This window comes from Pristiophorus japonicus, assembly GCF_044704955.1.
Source record: "Pristiophorus japonicus isolate sPriJap1 chromosome 24 unlocalized genomic scaffold, sPriJap1.hap1 SUPER_24_unloc_1, whole genome shotgun sequence".
Taxonomy (NCBI): domain Eukaryota; kingdom Metazoa; phylum Chordata; class Chondrichthyes; family Pristiophoridae; genus Pristiophorus; species Pristiophorus japonicus.
This window is the reverse complement of record NW_027250648.1, coordinates 3,934,837-3,943,426: the sequence shown is the minus strand read 5'-3', so window position 1 is coordinate 3,943,426 and position 8,590 is coordinate 3,934,837.

Here is an 8,590-nt window from a genome sequence, read left to right as displayed (position 1 = left end):
TTTCTGCTCTCTCGCCAGCTCTCTCTCTGTCTCGACTTCTCTCTCTCTCGCCTTCTCTCTCTCAACTTCTCTCTCTCTCTCTCTCTCTCTCGACTTCTCTCTCTCTCGACTTCTCTCTCTCTCTCTCGCCTTCTCTCTCTCTCTCTCTTGCCTTCTCTCTCTCTCGTCTTCTCTCTCTCTCTCTTGCCTTCTCTTTCTACTCTCTCGCCATCTCTCTCTCTGTCTCGACTTCTCTCTCTCTCTCACCTTCTCTCTCTCTATTTCACCTTCTCTCTCTCTCTCTCCTTCTCTCTCTCCTTCTGTCTCTCCTTCTCTCTCTCCTTCTCTCGCCTTCTCTCTACTCTCGCCTTCTTTCTCTCTCTCTCGCCTAATCTCTCTCCCTCTCTCGCCATCTCTCTCTCTCTCGCTCTCGATTGTTCTATCTCTCAATCTCTCTCATCTTCTCTCTCTCTCTTGCCTTCTCTCTCTCTCGCCCTCTCTCTCTACTATCTCGCCTTGCGTCTCTGTCTTGACTTCTCTCTCTCTCTATCGCCTTCGCTCTCTCTCTTTCGTTCTCTCTCCCTCTCTCTCAACTTCTCTCTCTCGCCCTCTCTCTCTCTCTCACCTTCTCTCTCTCTCTCGCCTTCTCACTCTCTCACTTGCCTTCTCTCTCGCTCTCTCTTTCCTTCCCCCTCATTCACTCTCTCTCTCACTCTTTCTCTCCTTCCCTCTCTCTCTCTCATCTTCTCTCTCTCTCTTGCCTTCTCTCTCTCTCTCACGCCCTCTATCTCTCTCTCTCCCTCCCTCTCCCTCCCTCCTCCCTCCTTCTCACTCTCTCTCTCTCTCGCCTTCTCTCTCCCTCTCGCCTTCTCTCTCCCTCTCGCCATCTCTCTCGCTATCTCTCTCTCCTTCTCTCTTTCTCTTTTTCTCCTTCTCTCTCTCTCTCTCTCGACTTCTAACTCTCTCTCTCTATCGTCTTCTCTCTCTCTCTCTCGCCTTCTTTCTCTCTCTCTCTCACCTTCTTTCTCTCTCTCTCTCTCTTGCCTTCTCTCTCTCTTCTCTCGCCTTCGCTCTCTCTGCCCTTCTCTCTCTCTCTCTCTCTCTCTCTCTCCTTCTCTCTCTCTCTCTCTCTCTCTCTGTCTGTCTCTCTCGCGCCTTCTCTCTCTCTCACCTGCTCTCTCTCGCCTTCTTTCTCTCTCACCTGCTCTCTCTCTCTCTTTCTCACCTGCTCTCTCTCTCTCTTTCTCTCTCTCTCTCTTTCTCTCTCCGTCTCTGACACCTTCTCGCTCTCTTTCTCTCCCTCGCTCTCTCTCACTCCCTCACTCTCTCTCACCTTCTTTCTTTCTTTCTCTCTCCTCTCTCTCTCTCACCTTCTATCTATCTCTCTCCCCTTCTCTGTCTCTCGCCTTCTCTCTCTCTCGCCTTCTCTCTCTCGCCTTCTCTCTCTCTCTCGCCTTCTCTCTCTCTCTCGCCTTCTCTCTCTCTCTCTCGCCTTCTCTCTCTCACTCTCTCGCCTTCTCTCTCTCACTCTCTCGCCTTCTCTCTCCTTCTCTCTCTCTTGCCTTCTCTCTCTCTCTTGCCTTCTCTCTCTCTCGCGCCTTCTCTCTCTCTCTCGCCTTCTCTCTCTGTCTCTCTCTCTCTCTCTCTCTCTCTCTCCTTCTCTCTCTCTCTCACCTTCTCTCTTTCTCTCTCTCTCTCCCCTTCTCACTCTCTCTTTCCCCTTCTCTCTCTCTCTCACCTTCTCTCTGTCTCACCTTCTCTCTGTCTCTTTCCTTCTCTCTCTCTTTCTCTCCTTCCCTCTCTCTCTCTTTCTCTCTTTCCATCTCTCTCTCGACTTCTCTCTCTCGACTTCTCTCTGTCTCGACTTCTCTCTGTCTCGACTTCTCTCTCTCTCTATCGCCTTCTCTCTCTCACTCTCTCTCTCCTTCCCTCTCCCTCTCGCCTTCTTTCTCTCTCTCTCTCGCCTTCTCTCTCTCTCTTCTCTCGCCTTCTCGCTCACCTGCTCTCTCTCTCTCCTTCTCTGTCTTTCTCTCTCTCTCTCCTTCTCCTGTCACCTTCTCGCTCTCTGTCTCTCCCTCGCTCTCCCTCGCTCTCTGTCTCTCCCTCGCTCTCCCTCGCTCTCTGTCTCTCCCTCGCTCTCCCTCGCTCTCTCTCGCCTTCTCTCTCTCCTTCTCTCTCTCTATCTCTCTCTCTCTCTCTCTCTCTCTCACACCTTCTCTTTCTGGCGCCTTCTCTCTCTCTCTCTCTCTCGCCTTCTCTCTCTCAACTTCGCTCTCTCTCTCTCTTCTCTCTCTCTTTCTCTCCTTCCCTCTCTCTCCTTCCTCTCTCTCTCTCTCTCTCGACTTCTCTCTCTCTCTCTCTCTCTCGCCTTCTCTCTCTCGACTTCTCTCTCTCTCTCGCCTTCTCTTTCTGCTCTCTCGCCAGCTCTCTCTCTGTCTCGACTTCTCTCTCTCTCTCGTCTTCTCTCTCTCTATTTCACCTTCTCTTATCTCTTATTCTCTCTCACTCTCTCCTTTTCTCTCTCTCTCTCTCTTTCTCCTTCTCTCTCTCTCTCGCCTTTTCTTTCCCTCTCTCGCCATCTCTCTCTTCTCGCTCTTCTCGCTCTCTATCGTTCTATCTCTCACTCTGTCTCGACTTCTCTCTCTCCCTCTCGCCTTCTCTCTCTCTCTCTCGCCTTCTCTCTCCCTCTTTCTCTCCCTCGCCTTCTCTCTCTCTCTTGCCTTCTCTCTCTCTCTCTCATGCCTTCTCTCTCTCTCTCTCAATCTCCATCTCTCTCACGCCTTCCCTCTGTCTCTCTCTCACTTGCTTTTCTCTCTCTCCTTCCCTCTCGCTCACTCTCTCGCCTTTTCTCTCTCTCTCTCTCTCGCCATCTATCTCTCTCTCACTCTCTCTCGTCTTCTCTCTCTCTCTTGCCTTCCCTCTCTCTCTCTCGACTTCTCTCTCTCTCTCTCTCTCTCTCACCTCTCTCTGGCACTTTCTCTCTCTCACCTTCTCTCTCTCGCTCTCTCTCTCTCTCACCTTCTCTCTCTCTCTTTGCCTTCTCTCTCGCTCTCTCCTCTCTCTCTCTCTCTCTCTCTCTCTCTCTCTCGCATTCTCTCTCCTCTTGCCTTCCTCATTCTCTCGCCTTCTCTCTCTTTTTCTCTAAGCATCTCTCTCTTTTTCTCTAAGCATCTCTCTGTCGCCTTCTCCCTCTCTCTCCTTCTTTCTCACTCTCTCTCTCTCACCTTCTCTCTCTCGCCTTCTCCCTCTCTCTATCCTTCTCTCTCTCTCATTCTCTCCTTCCCTCTCTCTCATTCTCTCCTTCCCTCTCTCTCTTTCTCTCCTTCCCTCTCTCTCTCTCTCTCTCGACTTCTCTCTCTCTCCCTCTCTCTCGCCTTCTCTCTCTCCCGACTTCTCTCTATCTCTCGCTCGCCTTCTCTTTCTACTCTCTCGCCATCTCTTTCTCTGTCTCGACCTCTCTCTCTCGCCTTCTCTCTCTCTATTTCACTTTATCTCTCTCTCTCTCTCTCATTCTCTCTCACTCTCTCCTTCTTTCTCTCTATTTCACCCTCTCTCTCTCTCATTCTCTCTCACTCTCTCCTTCTCTCTCTCTCTCTCTCTCTCTCTCTTTCTCCTTCTCTCTCTCTCTCTCGCCTTTTCTTTCCTCTCTCGCCATCTCTCTCTTCTCGCTCTCTATCATTCTATCTCTCTCTCTCTCTCCTCGCCTAATCTCTCTCCCTCTCTCGCCATCTCTCTCTCTCTCACTCTCGATTGTTCTATCTCTCAATCTCTCATCTTCTCTCTCTCTCTCTCGCCCCCTCTCTCTCTATCCCCCTCTCTCTCTATCCCTCCCTCTCCCTCCTCTCTCTCTCTCTCGACTTCTCTCTCTACTATCTCGCCTTGTGTCTCTGTCTTGACTTCTCTCTCTCTCTATCGCCTTCGCTCTCTCTCTCTCGCCTTCGCTCTCTCTCTCTCTCTCTTTCGTTCTCTCTCCCTCTCTCTCAACTTCTCTCTCTCTCTCACCTTCTCTCTCTCTCTCTCTCTCTCTCTTGCCTTCTCACTCTCTCACTTGCCTTCTCTCTCTCTCTCTCTTTCCTTCCCCCTCATTCACTCTCTCTCTCACTCTTTCTCTCCTTCCCTCTCTCTCTCATCTTCTCTCTCTCTCTTGCCTTCTCTCTCTCTCTCGCCCTCTATCTCTCTCTCTCTCTCCCTCCCTCCTCCCTCCATCTCACTCTCTCTCTCTCGCCTTCTCTCTCTCTCTCCCTCTCGCCATCTCTCTCGCCATCTCTCTCGCTCTCTCTCTCTCCTTCTCTCTCTCTCTCTCTCTCTCTCTCTCCTCTCTCTCTCCTTCTCTCTCTCTCTCTCTCTCGCCTTCTCACTCTCTCTCTCTCTCTCCTTCTCTCTTTCTCTTTCTCTCCTTTCCTCTCTCTCGACTTCTCTCTCTCTCTCGACTTCTCTCTCGCTCTCTCGCCTTCTCTCACTCCCTCTCTTGCCTTCTCCCTCTCTCTCTCTCCGCCTCTCTCTCTCCTTCTCTCTCTCTCCTTCTCTCTCTCTATCTCTCTCTCTCTCTCTCTCTCTCTCACACCTTCTCTTTCTGGCGCCTTCTCTCTCTCTCTCTCTCGCCTTCTCTCTCTCAACTTCGCTCTCTCTCTCTCTTCTCTCTCTCTTTCTCTCCTTCCCTCTCTCTCCTTCCCTCTCTCTCTCGACTTCTCTCTCTCTCTCTCTCTCTCGCCTTCTCTCTCTCGACTTCTCTCTCTCTCTCGCCTTCTCTTTCTGCTCTCTCGCCAGCTCTCTCTCTGTCTCGACTTCTCTCTCTCTCGCCTTCTCTCTCTCAACTTCTCTCTCTCTCTCTCTCTCTCTCGACTTCTCTCTCTCTCTCTCTCTCGACTTCTCTCTCTCTCTCTCTCGCCTTCTCTCTCTCTCTCTCTTGCCTTCTCTCTCTCTCGTCTTCTCTCTCTCTCTCTTGCCTTCTCTTTCTACTCTCTCGCCATCTCTCTCTCTGTCTCGACTTCTCTCTCTCTCTCACCTTCTCTCTCTCTATTTCACCTTCTCTCTCTCTCTCTCCTTCTCTCTCTCCTTCTGTCTCTCCTTCTCTCTCTCCTTCTCTCGCCTTCTCTCTACTCTCGCCTTCTTTCTCTCTCTCTCGCCTAATCTCTCTCCCTCTCTCGCCATCTCTCTCTCTCTCGCTCTCGATTGTTCTATCTCTCAATCTCTCTCATCTTCTCTCTCTCTCTTGCCTTCTCTCTCTCTCGCCCTCTCTCTCTACTATCTCGCCTTGCGTCTCTGTCTTGACTTCTCTCTCTCTCTATCGCCTTCGCTCTCTCTCTTTCGTTCTCTCTCCCTCTCTCTCAACTTCTCTCTCTCGCCCTCTCTCTCTCTCTCACCTTCTCTCTCTCTCTCGCCTTCTCACTCTCTCACTTGCCTTCTCTCTCGCTCTCTCTTTCCTTCCCCCTCATTCACTCTCTCTCTCACTCTTTCTCTCCTTCCCTCTCTCTCTCTCATCTTCTCTCTCTCTCTTGCCTTCTCTCTCTCTCTCACGCCCTCTATCTCTCTCTCTCCCTCCCTCTCCCTCCCTCCTCCCTCCTTCTCACTCTCTCTCTCTCTCGCCTTCTCTCTCCCTCTCGCCTTCTCTCTCCCTCTCGCCATCTCTCTCGCTATCTCTCTCTCCTTCTCTCTTTCTCTTTTTCTCCTTCTCTCTCTCTCTCTCTCGACTTCTAACTCTCTCTCTCTATCGTCTTCTCTCTCTCTCTCTCGCCTTCTTTCTCTCTCTCTCTCACCTTCTTTCTCTCTCTCTCTCTCTTGCCTTCTCTCTCTCTTCTCTCGCCTTCGCTCTCTCTGCCCTTCTCTCTCTCTCTCTCTCTCTCCTTCTCTCTCTCTCTCTCTCTCTGTCTGTCTCTCTCGCGCCTTCTCTCTCTCTCACCTGCTCTCTCTCGCCTTCTTTCTCTCTCACCTGCTCTCTCTCTCTCTTTCTCACCTGCTCTCTCTCTCTCTTTCTCTCTCTCTCTCTTTCTCTCTCCGTCTCTGACACCTTCTCGCTCTCTTTCTCTCCCTCGCTCTCTCTCACTCCCTCACTCTCTCTCACCTTCTTTCTTTCTTTCTCTCTCCTCTCTCTCTCTCACCTTCTATCTATCTCTCTCCCCTTCTCTGTCTCTCGCCTTCTCTCTCTCTCGCCTTCTCTCTCTCGCCTTCTCTCTCTCTCTCTCGCCTTCTCTCTCTCTCTCGCCTTCTCTCTCTCTCTCTCGCCTTCTCTCTCTCACTCTCTCGCCTTCTCTCTCTCTTGCCTTCTCTCTCTCTCTTGCCTTCTCTCTCTCTCGCGCCTTCTCTCTCTCTCTCGCCTTCTCTCTCTCTGTCTCTCTCTCTCTCTCTCTCTCTCTCTCCTTCTCTCTCTCTCTCACCTTCTCTCTTTCTCTCTCTCTCTCCCCTTCTCACTCTCTCTTTCCCCTTCTCTCTCTCTCTCACCTTCTCTCTGTCTCACCTTCTCTCTGTCTCTTTCCTTCTCTCTCTCTCTTTCTCTCCTTCCCTCTCTCTCTCTTTCTCTCTTTCCATCTCTCTCTCGACTTCTCTCTCTCGACTTCTCTCTGTCTCGACTTCTCTCTGTCTCGACTTCTCTCTGTCTCGACTTCTCTCTCTCTCTATCGCCTTCTCTCTCTCACTCTCTCTCTCCTTCCCTCTCCCTCTCGCCTTCTTTCTCTCTCTCTCTCGCCTTCTCTCTCTCTCTTCTCTCGCCTTCTCGCTCACCTGCTCTCTCTCTCTCCTTCTCTGTCTTTCTCTCTCTCTCTCCTTCTCTGTCACCTTCTCGCTCTCTGTCTCTCCCTCGCTCTCCCTCGCTCTCTGTCTCTCCCTCGCTCTCCCTCGCTCTCTGTCTCTCCCTCGCTCTCCCTCGCTCTCTCTCGCCTTCTCTCTCGCCTTCTCTCTCTCTCTCTCTCTCTCTCTCTCTCTCCCCTTCTCTCTCTCTCGCCTTCTCTCCCTCTCTCGCCTTCTCACTTTCCCTCTCTCGCCTTCTCTCGCTCACTCTCTCGCCTTCTCTCTCTCTCTCGCCTTCTCCCACTCTCCCCTTCTCTCTCTCTCTCTCGAATTCTCTCTCTCTCTCTCGACTTCTCTCTCTCTCGACTTCTCTCTCTCACCTTCTCTCACTCTCTCTCTCTCTCGCCTTCTCTCACTCTCTCTCTCTCTATCGTTCCCCTCTCTCTCAAATTCTCTCTCTCTCTCGACTTCTCTCCTCTCTCTCTCACCTTCTCTCTCTCTCTTCTCTCGCCTTCTGTCCCTCTCTCTCCTTCTCTCTCTCCTGCTTTCTCTCTCACTCGCCTTCTCTCACTCTCTCTTTCTCTCTCTCTCCTTCTCTCTCTCTCACACCTCTCTCTCTCCTTCTCTCTCTCTCTCTCACCTTCTCACTCTCTCTCACCTTCTCTCTTTCTGTCTCTCTCCTCTCTCTCTCTCCTTCTCTCACTTTCTCTCCTTTCCTCTCTCTCTCTCTCGCCTTCTTTCTCTCTCTGGACTTCTCTCTCTCTCTCGCCTTCTCTCTTTATTCTCTCACCTTCTCTCTCTCTGTCTCGACTTCTCTCTCTCACCTTCTCTCTCTCTCTCTGCTTCTCTCTCTCTCTCTCACCTTCTATCTCTCACTCTCTCTCGTCTTCTTACTCTCTCTTGCCTTCTCTCTCTCGCGCCATCTCTCTCTCTCCCGCCTTCTCTCTCTCTCCCTCTCGCCTTCTCCCTCTCTCTCTCTCTCGCCATCTCTCTATCGCTTGCTCCCTCTCTCTCGCTCTCCTTCTCGCTCACTCTCGCCTTCTCTCTCTCTCTCTCTCTCTCCTTCCCTCTCTCTCCCTCGCCTTCTCTCTCTCACACCTTCTCTCTCGCTCTGTCTCTCTCATTTTCTCTCTCTCTCTCGCCTTCTCTCTCTCTCCTCCTCTCTGTCTCGACTTCTCTCTCTCTCTCTCGCCTTCTCTCTCTCTCTCTCTCTCGCCTTCTCTCTCTCTCTCTCTATCGTTCCCCTCTCTCTCGAATTCTCTCTCGCTCTCGACTTCTCTCCTCTCTCTCTCTCACCTTCTCTCTCTCTCTTCTCTCGCCTTCTGTCTCTCTCTCCTGCTTTCTCTCTCTTTCTCTCTCTCTCCGTCTCTGTCACCTTCTCACTCTTTGTCTCTCCCTCGCTCTCTCACCTCCTTTCTTTCTCACATTCTCTCCCAATCTCTCGCCTTCTCTCTCTCTCTCATCTGCTCTCTTTCTCTCGTCTTCTCTCTCTCTCTCCTCTCTCTCTCTCTCGCCTTCTCTCTCTCTCTCCTTCTCTCTCTCTCACCTTCTCTCCTTCTCTCTCTCTCACCTACTCACTCTCTCTCTCGCCTTCTCACTCTCTCACCTTTTCTCTTTCTCTCCTTCCCTCTCTCTCTCTCTCGACTTCTCTCTGTCTTGACTTATCTCTCTCTCACTCTCTCTCTCTCCTTCCCTCTCTCTCTCGCCTTTTTTCTCTCTCGCCTTCGCTCTCTGTCCCCCCTTCTCTCTCTCTCTTGCACTCTCTCTCTCTCTCTCTCTCCTTCTCCCTCTCTCTCTCTCTCTGTCTCTCTCTCTCGCCTTCTCTCTCACCTGCTCTCTCTCTCTTTCTCTCTCCATCTCTGTCACCTTCTCGCTCTCTGTCTCTCCC